This window comes from Pyxicephalus adspersus, chromosome 3, assembly GCF_032062135.1.
Source record: "Pyxicephalus adspersus chromosome 3, UCB_Pads_2.0, whole genome shotgun sequence".
Lineage (NCBI taxonomy): Eukaryota > Metazoa > Chordata > Amphibia > Anura > Pyxicephalidae > Pyxicephalus > Pyxicephalus adspersus.
This window is the reverse complement of record NC_092860.1, coordinates 46,141,773-46,161,169: the sequence shown is the minus strand read 5'-3', so window position 1 is coordinate 46,161,169 and position 19,397 is coordinate 46,141,773. Positions and strand designations below refer to the sequence as shown.

General features: G+C 36.0%; 1 protein-coding gene across 1 annotated transcript in view; it reads right to left on the bottom strand.

Annotated features, from left to right (window-relative positions):
* The window catches only part of SVEP1 (sushi, von Willebrand factor type A, EGF and pentraxin domain containing 1), a gene marked incomplete at its 5' end in the record, with an annotated part of 170,821 nt that overhangs the window by 112,816 nt on the left and 38,608 nt on the right, over positions 1-19,397 (bottom strand). The window lies entirely within an intron of this gene.

The window sequence follows — 19,397 nt, the reverse complement described above, 5'->3', positions numbered from 1 at the left end:
ATCAGACATTTCCTGTTACTAAACCATGCTTCCGATGACATCATCAATGCAATCCAGGTAATAGATGCAGGAATAAACAGGATGAACCCCTGATAATGTCAAGGTCCTGACAATCACCTGTATGGCTAGAAGAATGAAGGATGTCTAGGTACTATCACGTGTTCCTAGCCAGCAACAGTATACTAAATGTAAAGTCTTTTACTGGCTTCTTTTTTTGCAATAAACCCCTAATATAGATGCAATGTGGACATTTGGATTAAAATAGTTTTCATTAACCAAAGCCATGAAACTCCAGTCTACATAAATGTCTAATATTTATCTATATTACATTTTTCTGAAATATATCTGCACTTTTTAGGTAACTTCCTTTTATTTCCAGGATTCTTTTGTTTTTCTAGTCCTTTTAATTAAGCCATAGCATCACCTGCTACTTGTTAAACAGCAGCAGCAGTCCTACTACTAGTAATATGGCATGCAGTGATAATGATTCCTGAAATGCCATTTCAAAAAGAAATCTATCAGGAGCCAGGTCTCATTAGCCTGGCAGGCTCAGCTACACAACATGCTACGACTATAAAAATAGCAAATTAATCACTTTGCTAGGAATACAAGCAATGCATCACTTTTCTTCCTTCTCTCAATTACACATAGAGAGAAGAAACCACAAATGAGGTAAATACTGGTGTTTTTAAAATAAGAATTGTTACTATTTTCCACATGAAACAATAAAAAGGAGACTCCGTCTAGTGTGAAGGCTCCGAAGAAATCAGATTTACAAAACAAAAGGCAGTGATTAGGCCTACCAACTCAATACACAGCATCGTATAGATGGTCTTTAATTCACAACACATGAATTCACAAACCTTATCTAGCTATAGAGTAAGCAAAAACCATAAAACAGTAACAAAATGCCATTTTGTTGTATATGTAATAGTACTGATGACTACATGTGGTTGTACAGCTGATAAATGTAAAGCCAAGATATACTTAAATCTCTTGTACATTGGCCTGGAATAGGCTAAAATAACATTATCTGGTGAAAATTCCCATTTGGATTACTCAGACTTCCTAGCGATAACACCAGTCTGGATCCTGTTTATTATATAGAACAGTGACAGTACTACTTCTTAATTTTCTAAAACATATTGGTGAGGTAAGAAAGGAAGGAAATTTAGCAAAATCAACACAACAATTCAAAAGATTTTAAATTTGCTCTCCTATTAAAGTTGTAGAACCTCTAGATAATTCTGTTACGTGAATTAAAGTATACAAGTCAAATGAGTTCTATTCAGAATGAAAAAAAATATTCTGATAAAGCATAAAAAAAGCTACAGTATGTTCTTATGATACACAGTCCAGCCCCTTCTCTAATTACTCACAACAGAGATCTGTCTATCTATAATCATTATTCCAGTACATAGAAGTGGTAAAAGTAGAATAAAATAAGGTAAATAGTTCCTTTTGGGGAAAATAACTAATTTATGAATGTACTAATACGTAACTTTTTCTGGTGCCTTCAAGCTGTCTCTAATTACCTGTAGAGCATACAGTACCCCCAAAAGCTAAGGTATTCTGTAACTAAAACATCAGCCTCAATGTATAGAGTAAAGGGGGATTGGCCACAGTCAGAAACCATAGAAAATGGGCACTATAATAATTACACAACACCCAGAACAGAACCATAGTGAAAAGAGAAACCGAAAGACAGGAAAGACAGGTCTTTATTGCAGAAAGAAACATGCAATATGCCTTCTGCAATAAAATATACTTACTTGCCTGATCACTGCCTTCTTTTGAGAAAGCACTGAGCACATGGGTGTAGGCTGCTGGGGATGTGCAGGGTATCCTGGCATCCTCCAGGACCACCGGGTCTGAATGAATTCCTCTACACACTCTTTTTCTCACCTTAATTTCCTTAATTTTAGGTGATCTTTAAGCTGCATCTGTACTTTCTTATTTAATTTGGCTTTAAGCTAGAATCTATTTTTGTATTGTATTTTCATAACACGTGGAAGTCAGTACTTGTTAACCCCCTGGAATATTATTACAATAATAGTTTATAAAAACCCCATACTAACTCTAAAAATAGGATTCACTGGGATTTTTCTTCCTCTAAAACTACAATTTGCACATATTTTCTTACATATCACATCCATATAAAAAATATCAAAGTTACAATAATATAAAAAAACGTCAAACTTCTCGCCTGGTGGATTTTATAAAAAATGCATTGTTATATCACTATAGTGTACTCCACACATTATGTTGATTTAAAACACCATTTACATTTACAGTACAAGCCAATGTGGTCTATAATAAGCCGTGGATATGCATGAGGACGCTTCCCCATTAGAAGCCTACTTTATAGGTATCTTTAAATGACTTTAAAAAAATGTAATGGGAAAATATTACAGTAACAATTTTCTAAAGCAAGGTTTTATTAGCCAAGTCCCATCAAAAATTGGTATCTAAAGTGAACTTGAAAGTCAAGTAATCGTTACAGGGTTTTGCTGTGTATTGTTAACAGAGAAATCTTGAATACATCAGTTTAGCTTGAAAGTTAAAAACACATCTTTATTGTTGAATTTTTAAAAGCAGAGGTGGTTTTAATGTTAGAATTATAAGTACTGGTACAGAAAGTTTTGCATTATTTTACACCTAATTATGTAACAGATCTATAGTTTTTTCGGTATACCATCATATTTACATTTACATATTTTCCCATTTAAAAAAATGCTTCCCGTTAGTTATTAATATTCCAGCAATTTCCCCATGCCAGGAGAGAGGTAATAAAGTCCTGTGGGGGCAGCTGTAGCAACCTCTGGAGGTCACTTTGATTTGTAGGCTGAAACTTCAGAGTGTCTGGACAAACAGGAATATATATTATAGGTAAAATCTGCTGTTGCTGATCAAGCAATTTACATGATTTAACCTTTCACGACCACTGATGTAGATGAGGTTTGGCAAGTCAATTACCCTTACCTAAACGCAGAAATTTTACTTTACAAAAAACAGTAGACAACCCAAAAAGTTTTTTTTGTTAGTGTTTTTTTAAGTTTTTAAAAAAAAGGGGTGCAGCACCGCCCCCTTAATTCTCGATCGCTTTGGTGATCAAGAATGAATGGGAGCACATAGCCTCCCGGGATACCTACGTCATCTGCTCCTTTTGCACATGACCGAGCATTTCAGGCATGCGCAGAAGAAGCCCTTCCATCAATAGGGAAAGGAATTGCAGATCTCACGCATGCACAGTGAGATCGGCATGATTTTTCCCAATCCACGTCTAAGTCTACACCTACACAGTGCGAGATCGGGTGACATAGGAACAAGAACCAGCAAAAAGAGAGGAGAAGGTGACGGCACCTGGCGCTCCCTGTTCGCCGGGCCGTAGACGAATATCAGAACGGAACAAGAGCCAGGAAGAAGAGAGGAGAAGATGGCAGCACCTGATGGTCCCTTTTCGCCGGTTTGTAGACGGATATCAGGATGATGCAGCACCCAATGGAAGAAACCTCCCAACGGATAGACTGATCTGCGGGATTGAAGGTATGTGTGATTTTATTGTTTTGGGTTACTTTTAGGTTTTCTTCTGCTTTAAGGAAGGAAAACACCACTGGCAGTAGGCACTGGTTTGTTTTCCTTTGAATATCTGATTTGTCATTTTTAATCTGATCGGGGACACCCGATTACTCCAATATGCTGTGTTAGTATAATGTTCCACAGTAATCAATATGGCCAAGCAGGTGAAAAAGATTCTCCACTTTATTTTGTAGAACTATTGAAAAAGCTACTACAATGGCTGGGCAAACAGCAGATTTGAGGCATTTTGCCCCAGATCCATAAGGGCTGCAGACACAGAAAGCTTAAAGGATCTAATAGACCCCTGATGTCTCCATAAAGAACGCCTGTCACAGCTGTCACATAGGAGGCTTTTTTACCTGCTTTGTAGTAGTAGTAGCAAATAGGAAAGATTTATAATAAAATAATTTAGTAAAACTTTTAAAAGTCACTCCTCCACATAATTTAGATATCTAAGCATATACAATTAGGCCACATGGTTGCACAAAAACATGATATATACGTGTCAAAAAATACTAAAAAGGTAATTAGGCTTTATTTTTTCTATACTTGAATTAACAGGCAAAAAATATCCTTGATTAGGTCCCCTAATGCATATAATTGATATGTAATTAAAAAAATGATAATGTGAGAAACAATACAAGAATCCCCTATCATCTCTTCTGTTTATATAGACCCTGTAAGGAAAAGAATTTGCACGAAAAAGCTATAGATGCAAACAAACTTCCCCGTCTTGCCACTTGCAGCACCAACTCCACTCAACTCCACGTCCTGTCTTCTAACAAGCCCAAAATTCTAAAACAACTAAATTTCTGTGCTCATTGAGTTCTCCCACTAATTTATATTTCTCTGAAAGACACAACAAGAATCAGACACGTGCATGGGTAAACAAAGAGATCAGTTCTGCCAGAAGTGTTGGTTTATTGGAAACTTCTCATGAATGGATGGTGAGGACAGTGGATGAGCATATACACAATTCTTTTTAGGACTAAACACACTTACTTGTCCTGCTCTACCTGCACTGCTTCCTGGTACCCTACCCCTGCAGCCACCTGATATTTTGTTTTCTCAAGTGTCCTTCCAGTGGTGCTGTGCAGCCCACTAGACATGGGGTGTCATCCGATTCCCTTGCCATGGCCAATGAACTTTGCCCTTAGCTGCAGCATTCTGACCTCTGATTGGGCTAGCTGGCTATAAATCTAGGTTAGTAGTACATCCTATCGCCTGGCCTGTGATATCTCTCTCTCTCTCTCTCTCTCTCTCTCTCTCTCTCCTAGAGGCAACTGGGGGGAGGCTTACTATAGATAAAGCATTCAATGGAGATTGGGGAATTGATGTCTGCCCTACAGTGACATCAGACCAGGGAATGGGACTTTTCAAGGCTTTTTCTTTTTTTATGACAGGGTCATTTTAAAAATAAACCTATCATACCAGAAACATAGGAGCTGCCATTGCTGTCCTCTGATATAATCAATATGTTTCCCGTGTTCAATTCTTTAAGCCCCTGGCTCAGAACTATCCAGATATGCACTCTTCTTCCAACTTAAGGAAGTTTAACATAACAACCAGGCAATTAGCATTTTTAGAAGGAAGTCAGCCATGACAGCCAAGTATTTCTCTAATGATTGTCTCCTTTTAACTGTTATAAGATGTACGTGGTAGTAAAAAATGTAATGTCACCATCCAGAAATTCTATGGAAAGAAGCATGCTGGGATCCTTAGTTAAATCTGTGGAATGTACCCCCTGGCTGCTTTCCTTGTAGGAAATTGTACACTTCCTGATGAGTACAAGCACAATGATTTCTTTGCTTTGTCATACATATTGCCAGCAGCTGTTTCCTACAGCTAGAAATAAGTTTTATACCACGCAGAGAGTACAGCATCTACAAGTAAATGTGAGAAATGGGGACTGCCAATAGTAATATTGTTTTGATTTATTTATGAGCTTCCATAGTGTGACTACAGGGGTTAGATATGAATAGAAACATGAAACAAAAGAAATGTGATAAGCACCCTACCTTCCTTATAATCTAAATATTAACTATGTATTTTGTAAGCACACAAATGCAACAATAAAATATACACACCTGCAGTGGTCATATGTGTCCCACTGTTCTATGTAAACAGTATTTAGAAGCCTAGGTCTTACTCAGATCAGTGTTCTATAATGAACATTCTGCTTTAACATAAATCTATCATATCTTTCTATATGTTTTGTATAAGTCATATGTTTTTATCGCCATATGAGAATTATTGCCAATAAAATTATGTATTTTATTTCTGGATATGCATTATACATTGGTTCATGGAAATCCAACTTGCACAATACATGTAACTTTGTGTACTATGCAATCAACAGCCACACTCATGTCTTTAATGCATCGCTATTTTATATTGTATTATCTCGTTTTATACTTCCCGTTCCCCCATCCCCTTCTGGACTAGGATCATTTGCAGTTGTCTCTTATCATTTAAAGTAAAAAAAAAAGTAATATGAGAATTAGATAGCACTTAGAAGCCAAAAATTCACTATATTACGTTAAATAATATAATAATAAATTATCATGATTACCATAAACAGTATTGGCTTTTTAAAGAAGAAGTAGGAGAGGGGCTGGGGGAATGAATGAATAACGTAGAAGCAGTGATATCCTTGCACTAAAGCTTTCTATTCAGCAGGAAGAACAGAGAGTATCACTGTAGTGACATGAAATCTCGTTAGCACTGTTATAGCAGTCAGAGGCACAGTGAATCAGAATTTCTTATGGTACTACAATTACCGTTTCCAAATTTCCTTACTACTGCAAACACAGTAAAGTGCTAGTAATGCATAAGAATGAATTTTGGCCCATTAATTTACTCTAAAATACCAGGCCTAATTTTTGGCGCATTAGTGAATAATACACATGTTTACGCTGATGCATAAGGTGAAGAAGAAGGTTCAATTTCAAAACTGTCTCTGACCCCCTTACCAATTCAGCCACTGGTATTAAAGTGTAACATGCAAAATCATGTTGAACAAAGATATTATGAAAGGATATTTCATTTTAAATAATAAAGAAATGTGCAAGATGGCTGAGTCTGTTTTTAGAATATCCTCCAACTTATGTTGCTATCACTGGAAACAATCTTTCATGATCATTTTTGGTAATAATGAAGCTTTGGAAAAGTGGGAGTCACCCTCCTTTGTCCTCTTTTATTAAAAAAAATAACAGTTATACTGGTTCAGTCATTTATTGATCCTCCAGGATGGATCAATGCATGAGATCAGGAGACCACTGCTCACAAAACAGTTTAGACCATAATGATCATAAACATTCGTCTTATGTGATAATTATTTTGAGTGTGTGTATGTACCCTTATACTGAGCTTTCCCATGTTTCCTCACTAATGTATGCCTGCATTAGATTTGAAAGTGAAAATTGTACAACCTTTGAATTAGATGCAGTCAAAGTTAGCACAGGGTGATGGTCTTGTTTTTATTGTTAGGAGACAGGGGTCAGGTGATATGTAATATGGATTTGTTATATTTTTCTTATATATATAACGTGCAGTTAGGTTAATTTGCTACACCCAAAAAAATTGACCCTAAACTGTATTAAAGACATATGAATAAGGTGGGGACATTGGGTTGTGAGCCCCTTTGAGGGTCAGCTAGTGACACGACTAAGGACTTTGTACAGTGCTGTGTAATATGATGGCGCTATATAAATACTGTGTAATAATAATAATATATTATATTCTTTATTATTCTTTATATATCATTCTTCATTATACCCGGAAGCATTGGGTATTTACAACTGCTTTGATAGAGTCAGTAGTGAGCTAGTAAGAGAGGCATATAAAATATTTTTTAATGTTATTTTTCTAATACAAACCATTATAGTTTGCAATAATTAAACAAAACTTTGCATCTGGAACTAAATATTATATCTCTAGGACCTATTCTTTGATCTGCTAGAACAAAACATTGCAACTTCATGCATCTGTAAAGCAGTCAAACAAAAGTAGTCAAATGAACGCCACACAAGCGGATTTTGCTGCCAAAGAAAGAAGAAGCAGGAAGACATTAGTTCTAAATTGAAGTCAGCTATTTCTGTGTGGGAATCACTCCTAAATAATAATTGCTGCCTGATAAATGTAACCTAGTGAGTTTAGAATTTCTGAAGAACAGCATTGACAGTAATTTCACTGTCTTACCACTTCCATCACCCCTTCAAGTAAAGAGGTTAAGAAAACATACTTCCATGGTACATGGTTCATATCAGTGTTCTCTAATTAGCTGTCTTGTATTGCAGTATTTATACATTTCCTGTCTTGGGCTTGGATGAAAGTATAGAACCTTGGCAAGTTGTACAAAGCGAAAATACTCTACAATGAGCCTTTTGCTAAGAACTGAAATAGATATTATCTTTGTTCATCGTGACACTTAAGCTAGTCAGTATCATTAATTTGCCAAGTAATATTTTTTTATTACTAATGCTGAAAGTTGTTTCCACTTTCATGAACAAATAAATGCTTTAAATGTGTTTCGATGTTATATAGAGTAAAATACATAAAAATTTCCTAGAAAAAACTTCCACTTCCAAATACATAACAGAATTGTGTAGCATATACTCATTAGAACAAATCTTTTTCCCCTGTCTCTGCAGATTATAGAAATTCTCAATAACGCAAGGTACCTATTAAAGGCAATGGCACTTTTACTATATGCAGCTACTGTAATGTATTATTAGGTGACCTGCTCCTTCGACCCATTACAGAACCCATGACAATTTGTTCATAAGCTTTAATGCTTTAGGCAAACAGAAAATCAGATTTCATTATTTAATTAAGGACTATTTCATTGTGTGACTGATCAGTTATAATATCTTCTTTAGGCTCATTCTATTAGGAAAACATTGAGAAAATAGGGTTTTATTACCACTACATGAAGCCAGAGCAAATTGAGTTTTTTTTTAGTGCAATAGGTAGGACATGTCCACTAAGTGCACAAACCAATAACAATTTCATAGACTACAGAATTGTTTTAGGTCTCCTGCAAATATAGAGAAACACTATTAATTATTTAGCATTTGCCACAGAAACTGCCTTTGTGAAGGATGCCATAGTGCAGGAAACCCCAACATTGGGGGCTCCCTTATTTATCAACCAACCTCTGGCTTCCAGAGCACTTTACTGGTTGCTTGCTATAAGAAGTGTCAGTGAAAAGAACTGTGATCATGTACTGACGTTTTTTTTTTTTAATTTTATTTTAATACTGTCATACTGTAATACTGTTAAGGTAAACCCAGCCAAATGCCGTTCCACTGTCCAATCAGACAGGTGGGTGGCAGTTGGTGCCGCAGAAACGAAGATACTTACTGAAGATAAACTAAAGGGACAGGGATGAGGATTTACTAGTCCAAAAATGCCACTGCAGATACCAAGGGTTATTTATAAATCAGTGAATTTAACATTCACCAAACATTATTTGGTAGAGAGACTTCCAGATCCATTAGTTTTTAATGGCAATAAATGATTCTCTGCCAGAGAATGTTTGGTGAATGTCAGATTCCCTGCTTTATAAGAAGGCACAATGATGTTTTTGTTTTTAAACAGAACTTTTGAAAGTATAAATGGGTACAGGTTATAATTAAAAATTAGTATTTGTATAGCGCCAACATATTACACAGCACTCTACTAAGTCCATAGTCACCTCACTAACTGTCCCTCAAAAGGTCTCACAATCTAATATCACTTCCATAGTCTTATGTCTTAACACAGTCTAAGGCCTAGTCTAACTTGGGGTGAACCAATTAACCTAATTGCATGAGGGAGGACACCAGAATATTTGGAGGAATCCCACGCAAACGAGTGGAGAACGTGTAAACTCCATGCAGATAATGTCCTGGCTGTGATTGGAACCTAAGACCTAGCGCTGCAAACAGGTTCACTTAAAACCTGATTAGTTAACTATTAAGAAAAATTCACACGTTTATGAATGTAAATTAGATATATGGACTACCTCTTTTATTACTATTCCTGATAACACTTTTTTCTCCAGTTTGCAGCCCCATATATAACATTTTAAGGGCCTTTTGTACTACACACTATTCTGCTAACTCCCTTCGGCTAAACAGTTTGTTCTCCTCTAAACTTCATTTACAAAATTCAAGTTTAAATGAAGTGCATATCAAGCCCCCTGAGAGTATATAAAAACAAACATAATCTTATTTTTTTCTAGACATTTGCTAAGCTAGGAAGATGCCAAATGCTGTTTATAATGTTTTTCTTTATAAACCATTGATAATTTCCCCAGTTACAAGGAAAATGCATTACACTGATATAATAGCACACAGTATCTTTTGAAAACACTGTAAAGCTTCTACTTATTTTTCTTAGTCGCTGCAAGCTAAACAAAGCACGCCTATGAAAATATAGGCAATGAAGTCACAAGAAAGGCAATTTATATTTGTTTATAACTGAATGATAGATTGGAGATAAATATTAGACAAATACTTTATGCATTAGATTATTCTGTATAAACTACTCTAAAAATAAATAGCCACCATCTGTCATTACTAGGTGCAATGGTCCAACATTATTATGTGTCAAGTAATAGCTCATGAAATGGTATAAAACTTACTGGTAGGGCATAATTAAATTAACTACAAACCTTATTGTACTATATACCAGGCACTTTATTGGGTACACTTGTTAAAATGTTAACACAAATATCTAATCAGCCAATCACATGGCAAAAACTCAATTAGCATTTAGGCACGTGGACTTTGTCAGGATAATTTGCTAAAGATAAATCCGAGTATTAGAATGGGGTTCAAAAAGGTGATTTTGTGACTTAGAACATGGCATGATTGTCAATGCTAGGCCAGCTTGTTTTAGTATTTTAAAAACTTCTGAGATTTTTAACCATATGCATCTTCAGAGTTTGCAGAGAATGGTCCAAAAAAAATATGAAAATGACCAATAGGCAGCAGTTCTTTTAGCAAAAATGTTATGTTAACACCAGAAGTCAGAGAAGAATGGCTAGACTGAATCAACGCGATAGAAGGTAACAGTAGAAGGAATGTGATAGAAGGAAACAATACAGTAATTTAAATGACCACTTTCACAACCAAGGTATGCAGAAGAGTATCTCTGAATGCACATTTCAAACTTTGAAGCTGGAGACCACACCAGATGCCACTCCTTTCAGCAGAGAACAGGCACTTGAGAAAACAATTCACATGGCCCCACCAAAAATAGACAAAAGAAGATTGGTAAAATGCTTATCTGTTTGGTAATCCTATTCTGTCCAGCGATGTCATTTCCAGCAGTCAGGAGAAAAAAGTAGTATCAGCAGACCCTGCTTCCCTTTAGCCATGCAGCCTGATGTATTGTATCGGCATCCCCAGCACAGTCATTGGCTGCTGGGGCTTTATAGGCTTTTTACTCACAGTCCCCAGTTCCTGTTGTAGTGTTGACCTGGGCTGATCTGCTGCTGCTAGTGTGAGTTTCATTTGATTTACTGTTCCTGACCTTGCCTGTTTCTGACCTTCAATTGTATGCTGCCTGGGCCCACCTTTTGTCTGTGACCTCGACTCTGCTTCATGCTTCTCCTTTGGAACCTCATCTAGTGGACTGATTACCTCTGGCTTAGTATTCTGGATTTTCCTTTTAAGAACCTTGTGCTGACTATCTGTGGGCTCCTGGTCTTCTGCCAGTCCTGGGGGCAATCGTGTGGTGGAAGGCGCAACTTATCTTCTGAGGCTTGCTATAGGTGAATACTGCGGCGTTAGATTGGGGGACTGGTGTCTGGCAAGTACTGGTGCTGACCAGGGTCTTACACTGGTCTGATGAGTTTCTATTTCAGCTAAATTATTTGGATAGTAGGGCCAGAATTTGGTAGATGTATTAGTCAATAAATATTCGTAGCATAGAAAAACATTTTTAAAGATTATTATTAAGATCCATAAATAATTTCCTAGCTTCCAATGACCATATTTTATCTACTATATAAAATATTAGGTTTGCCAGTACTTGGATATTGTGGCTGCATTTCTTTTTCAAGTTTATTCCCTTTATTCCCCTGACGACTACAGGATAAGTCAGTTAAGACTATAAACTGTAATGGATCAGTGTTTTGTATGCTACGGAGGTGAACAGTGCAGGGCTTATACATTAAAAATGTCAGTAAAGCCAATGAACAATGCACAGGAAGTTAGAAGATCACCAGATTTCTGATAGCATGAACAGACTTTTTCAACTTTTTAGGTAGATAAAATAAAATGTTTTCAATATGTATATATATGTATATTTCAATGGTATATTTAAAAGACCAAAGTGGAGTGAATAAGAATATTTCACTGTTAGGGTTTACATAAACTTTAAGGACATTACACTCAATGTAGCGTAATAGCTGTGTCCTAGATTGCCACAGAAGGTTCTGACAGTTCTCACAATGCTAGAACACCAAAGCCTTTTCGTGTTTAAAACATCTGTGTTGATTATTTGGATCGTGATTGAGAACAGAAGTTTTGGATCAGTTGGGCATAAACTGTGATGAAAGCTAAGAAATAAAACATGCACATACTTTTGAGCCAAATAAGTACAATATAATATTTTTTTTATAAAGTTTTGTATAGGGGGTGAGATGTACTTAATAGAAGAAACAAAGATTTAAATGATGTAAGGATTACAAAGCATAAATGTGCCAAAATCTAGGGTCCTTTTCAGACAATAACAGGTCCAGCCAGGACAAGCATTTCATGGGTTGGCCCCCATCCAATTTTCCTATTACTCCAGCAGAAAAAGCATGCTCACACCAAGTAAAGAGACAGATTGAATTTTTAGCTTTATGAAATGACATGTCTTAATATGCATGCTGGGAAATGTAGTCCTACTAAGGTTGATTTTTTTGTTTTAGCAGACCTCAAAACTCAGTGACTCAGGATACAGACACTCATTTAGCACCCATTGAACTTCTAAACTCAAGCTGTACAGTACCATAGAAGTCAGAGAAAACACTGAATGATTTCAAACATTGGTGTCTAATACTCAGCATGTGTAACAATCATCCAATTTAGCAGACCTCAGAACCTGGTGACTCAATATAAAAACATGCATATAGCACCCGCTGAACTCAAGTTCTAAAGTAATAAATTTAAGTAATTGAGGCCAATGTACTAACATAATTGAAGCTAATTACTTAATAATGAATGTGCTGTTTACAAAATCTTTTTATTTGCTTATAAAATGTTGATAAATGGGGTAAACCTGTATTTAAATCTTTTTTTTTTCAAGTCCAGGAAAGAGGAGAAGGGGGTTGGAATAATTAAAAAATTGATGTTCACCTCAAATATGTGGCAAAGGGAATGTTAATTTTTTTTTGTGTGAGCTGCCCCTGCTAATTTAATAAAACCCCAATATGTCCTTTGTCTGAAAGGAGGAATGTTTGTATGAACAAGTGACCCGATCTTAGGGACCAAAAGTTCTACAAATTCTGTTTCAATTACCTAAAATGCATGCAAAAAGTTACCTGTTGCTATGACTGCCTTTTTGTATGTTATAAATACCAGTAGTGTAATGGCATCTTTGTTTTGGGAAAATAAAAGGAAATAGTTAGACCCTCTGTCAAGGTTTTATTACTTTCTGTGTTCTAGGTGGGGAGATGAGTCCTTTTAATTGTCTTGGCAATCACTAGGACAGAAAGTGGGGGGATCCAAAACTTTCATTTCTCACATGTCACTAGGTATTTTCTGTACTTGAAAGGCTTTCAAATATAAAACTTAAAAAAATGTGCATATGATTTCTTTTAATTTTGCACTGGCCTATGATTTAAACTATGCACAAACAAAATATCAGATTCAAGTATTTACTTTGCCTTTTTCACATAGCAATCTATGGCTAATGGAAATTCTACTTTTGCTTTTAAAACAAACAATATTTTAGTACATAAAGGGCTTTAATTATAAAGCAGGGAATCTTTTTTTATATGATTCCCACCAGGGAATGTTCGAGGGAATGTCAGATGTCCTGTTTATAAACAGAGCCCAAAATGTCATCTTTTATCTTGCAACTTGTCCTAATATTAGGAAACATGTAGCAAAATATTTCTATAGGATGTGTAGGAAACAATGTGTTTTTTTATTTAATTTAATCAGTAGCCTAGGGATTTTCCCAAGCAGAGGGGCAAGGGACAAAAAATATTAATAGGCAAAACGATTGCCTTCTTGATTTATTGCAAAGCTCCTGGACAGAATATTATCATCAAAACTGCAAGGGGAAAGGTCAGGGGGACATGACTGAAAAGAAAAACAGGTAACAAAAGGTTTAATTATGCAAAATAAGACTTTTTGTCATTGGAAAGGTTCTTTTGCAAACCTTTTCAATGACAAAAGATTGGAAGATGCATGAACGAGCGCTAAACATAGATGGATTCGTTCAGGGGGAAAGGAGAACTAGCAAGCGGCACCCAACTGCACTCTCTCCCCTTCACCTGCATTGTGGTCATTCGTCACTGGATTCGTGAATGGCCACTGAGCCCTGAGTCGATATTTGGACGAGAATCATCTGAGGTGTGTACATAGCCTTAGGTTGGAATGATTTAAATAGTGGATAATTTCAAAACCGAAGAAAAAGGGTAATTTTGTAAAAAAAAAATAGTTAAATTATCTTTATGGTCAGATCATACATTTTCTATGAATATTATTCAAATCAAAAGTACAGATGGTCTAGAGGGGATATAATCAGAAGGGTGAAAGATGAAAATCTACACAAAGAAACTCAGCTAAACCCTGTTTCCAAGGCTATATCTTCCAATCTGAAGCAAATCAAACATTTGAGAAGCATTGACCATGTAGCAGTAGAATACAGTCAGTGACATTGGTCTCTAGAAATCTGGTTAAGGAAGAAAGATTGAACTTGCCCCTAGCTATAGAACATATTGACACGGATGCCTTAAAGCTACGTACACACTTCCAATTATTATCGTTGGAAAACGAACGACGAACGATCCTGCACGATATATACGAACGATCGTATAGCACCGATCCTGCACATAGAGATAACGACACGATCGTTCGTAGATATTGTACACACAATAGATACGATCGTTTGAACGATAGAGGAACTATGTGCACGACAGGAAAGTGAACGGACGTTCGTTCATCACGCATGCTCTGAACATGGACGATCAACGAACGACCGTACACACGAACGATGTTCAACGATCGTCGTCCAATCCGATGGGCCGGTCGTTCGTTTCCAACGAGTTTCCTCGTTCGTCGGCGTCGTTGGTTACTTTTTTACGAACGATTTTTTACCCAATCGATCGTTCGTCGTTCGATTGGAACGATAAAAATTGGAAGTGTGTACGCACCTTTAAGGTGGTCATTGATCCAAAGCTGGATATCTAGGTATCTTGTCTTGCTATTGTGGTTTGGAAGCCTCATATCTTGAAATTTCTTCTACTTTGATCATATGGATTTTAGGGTTGCAATACAGATAAAACCATTAGGCCAATCAGGCTGAGATTTTGTGACTTTTGGTTGGTCTTACAAATTATTCATGAAAACAATTATCAGCTATCAACATCTTTTTTTAATGAGCCAAACAGTTGTTTAAAAAAGGACAAGCAAATTTATTGGCACTTGGAATTAGACAAGAATGATTGAGTACCCTTTTACTGTTAATTTTTAAAACGTTGATAGTTGATATTTGTTTTCATTAAATATTTGTAAGGCCAACCAATGGGATGTAGTTAACTTGTTCTTGGTTTTAAATATTATTTAATGGTTTTAGGAATGCAAGATAAGGCTTAAAAACCAGGAAAACAAGGATATCTCTATCTACTCAAGCTAACAGATACCTATTAAAATTACTATTTTAATTCTAATACACTTTATTGATATTTCCTCCAAATCCTTTACAAACTCAATGGCTAAACCTAAAAGTGTCCAAATTAAACTCCATGGAGGATATTTTGCACTAAAGTCCAGATAGTAAAATGAGTGACTGTCTTTATAAATCTTCTCATCGATAGATTATCTACCATATTATCTGTTAAAGAAAGCATTCAGTTGTGCTTTGTTTAGGGAACTCAAAAAAAAAGTTTAATTTTAGACCCCAGCCAGAAATTTACCTTCTTTAGCTAGAAACTGTTTTAGTTAGAAGTATAGGAAAACACTAAAAAAGTTATTAAAGGTTATCAAATACTTTATATTTTCTGCCTTTTTCTAGAAAGTCAACTAATTTCTTAACTGTCCTGGAACTTAGTGGAAGGGTTAAATGATATTTGTGTTTGTTGATTTGCACTTTCTTGCTTCACAAAGCATTACAGTAACAAGGTTATCAGTTATGATATTCTTGGAATTGGGGATTTCATTTAAGCAAAGCAAAAACACTGTCAGGAATATGCATGGCTGTAAGCACTGTTGCACAATAAGATAATGGCATTGATGGCTTCAATATGTTCGTTGCATAACTCTTATCTGTTAAAGAATGCAAGGAGATCAGGTGGAAGCCAATAATAGCTTCTAAGTATTGTGGAGTCTTCCATAACATAGTGTTCTTAAGAACTTTTCAGACAACAGGAACTGAAGCTGGTTCCAGTTCTGCCAGGAAATAAGGCAAGCGTCCTTTAACAGACAGAGTTTTACTACACAACTGCCAGGGTATAGGGGAAGGAGATTCTGAAAATATTCCAAATTATTTAGGGAATTAGTAACATAAGGCCAACTGGCAGTGGTGTAAGTTATGCTTTAAATGGATGCAGCTGTTTGGTAGCAGAATAAATCAACATTGAGGGCACCATCTATTAAAGCTGGGCAAACAGCTAAATACAAAGGGTATATAGACACACCAGGGATTTTTATTTTAATCTACCCAATTCTGAGATCTACACAGCTGGGAGGAGAATTGATTTTTTTTGCTGCAGTTTTATTTTTACCAATAGTGCCAGTGAATGGGCAGTACATGAATAGTAAATGAACTGCTTCTTTAGGGCATCTTGAGTCTCTTTAAAGTATTTCCCTTCACAGCATACTGACTATAACCAGAGAGGTATATGATGGTTAGTCATTAATGAATGTCTTTAAAGAAATGCAGTTCAGCCATTGTTGGCCTCCATAAGTCATCATAAGTCAATGAGTTAGAAGAAGAATATAGAAGCTGAAAATAATACAATAAAATGAATTTCAACCCTACATTATTCTTATGATGAAATAATGAGTAAAATAACAATACTTGTCAACCTGGAAAAGCTGATTTCCAAATCCCATGAAAATAAGCTCTGGCACGTGCTTTTCCAGGATGTCAGGGGAAGTGATTTAACTGGCACGTAGGCGAATGGGTAAGGGACAGACATTAGGAAACTCTTTTTTTCTTCTTTTACTAGTGTATGTGTTTTTTTTTCACAGCATTTCTTCATGGGATACTAAATAACAGGACTTTGCATTTTAAGCAGCAGAGTCTATGAATAGGAAAATAAACAGTTATTCCACAAAAAAGAAACAGACTAAAATGAGATGAATAGTCTTTTCTCTTTTCTTTGTGGCTTTTACCAAAGTAAAAAATGTAGCACATACTCGCAAATGATATGTCAGTATTAGTTCACCTTAAGAACAGAAAAAAAAGACATCTGGTATTCATTACAACTAGCAATAAAAGACATGTGTTAAACCTTTCCATTCTGTAGATCCAAAGAAATAAATGAAGAGAGGACAATGCTCCCTGATTTGGGTGTCTGGAATCTTTTGAATAAACAATGCAGGTAGCGTAAAATGAGCATTCCGAGTGTTATTTTTACCGGTGTCACTTACATATTTTTATATATGTTCTTGTTAAATGCCTTTTTTCTTTCCTATGTCTCTGTATCACTCAGTGGTAGCTTAGTGCTGCATTCTACACATTTCTAATGTTTTATAAAACTTTTTTTTTCCCAACAGGGAGATTAGAAAAAAAAAAAAAGGGAAGCTAAATCACAAGTATATTTACTTATGTTTTTTTGAAAGATGAATAATCCTGTGGTGGTATCCCAGTACCAGATCAATTCACCAGTAAGAATCATACAGTAAGTTTTTTGTCAGCAAATGGTTCCTTCTAGATGTCGTAAAAGTTATTTTATTATGTTTATGCACGCATGCGCAGTGAGATCAGCACTTTTTTGTTACATTTTTAAGAATATGCGTCGCCCAAACACACGGCTGTGCAGTAAAAGATCAGGTTAGGTAAGAAGAAGTCGGAGGACGAAGGAAGAAGATGCTTGCACCCTCTGTCCAATTCACACCAGAAAGAAGAAGAAAGCCAGAATTGTGCAGGACCTACTGGACTCAGATTGCAGAAAGATCGACGGCAGTTTTCTTTTTTTTTGCTAAAAGTTCCAATACACTGTTTAATTTTTCAAATTGCTAACTTTAATCTCCATGTAGCTGAATTGTTTGTTGTAAATGTTTAGGGTAAGATAGATCCACTGCTATGTAAAAGTGTGTCAATGGTAAAGTTTTGTTGAAATAAACAGACAGAAGTAAAAAGTTATATGACATGCAATATTTCCTATATTTTCCTATAGGTTCACAAGTTTATAGAATGCTGTTTCTTCCTCTTAATTTTGCCATGTTTATGGCTGAATTTGCTTTGGCTAGTTACCATTGTTACTCACTGGCTTGGTTGGCAACTGCTTAGGATTTTGGATATTTGTTCTGGAAACATTTGCTACTTGACATTTTCCTGGCTATAAATAAAGTTAATTTAACTGCAGAAGCTGTTTTAAGAATATTACATTCAATTTTCTGTTTTGTCATATTCTTGACACTTTAGGAATATTTGAATCCTCAAGGCTCTCTTCATAGTTATGAGCCGACAGTGAAGTAAGATCCAAAGAAGCCAGCCATGCACTAATGAGCTCAGCTGGAGAAAACTTTGTTGTTTCAGACTGTACACACTAAAAAAACCATCATGGACCTCCTCGTTCTGACTTTTTTTAACCCAGGAATGGTCTTAATCATAAGAACTTTATGAATATTCCAATCCTTGGATGAAATATGCCCGAGTGGGAAGTTTAAACATAGGACTATGAAAGTGTACTGTGTAGATCAGGTCAGAACCCCGGGGTTAAACCATGTGGCTGGCAGCTCCAAGGAGAACATGCTATGAGCAAAGCTTCAGTTGCAGCATGGATATGCAGGCAAGAACTGTGCGTCCAAAAGTGACATGTTCATGTACATTGCGAACTGCATACAAAAAAATATTGGTCCCACTTCAATGGGAGTGTTTGGGTCTGTGGTCAGTTAGTCTGAAATGTCCCTATATAATGTACAAATATGCTGTGAAGTCTTCCACATTTTAGCCCTAAAAGCTTAGTACTGCTTTACAATATCTCAGTCATGTTAAGTACTTCTATAGATCCTGCTTAAAAGAAAATATCTGAATCACATTCCAAAAGGAAGTGGTTTTGTGACTGAATATAAGTCATATCATTCTAGCAAGCTCTGAACACAGAATATTAGGCTTCCCTGCCAAAACAAACATAACTTGTCCAGGTTCACACAAAGCTTAATCCAGACAACAAGTAAAGCTAATCAGAGAAATGTTCATATATAAAGGAATGACTGTAATATTGCTAAAGTCACAAAACCCGTGTGATATTACCAAAGAGTGGAGTCTAAATACAAAGCTCAAATATGTGGGTTCCTTGCCAAAGGGTTTCTAATGATAGCAGCTTTTATTATATTCATATACCGTGTTTCCCCGATTTTAGGACATCCCCATTAAGTAAGCCACCCCCGATTTTTACAAAAATAATTAAAATAAGACACTCACCCGTTTATAAGACAGCT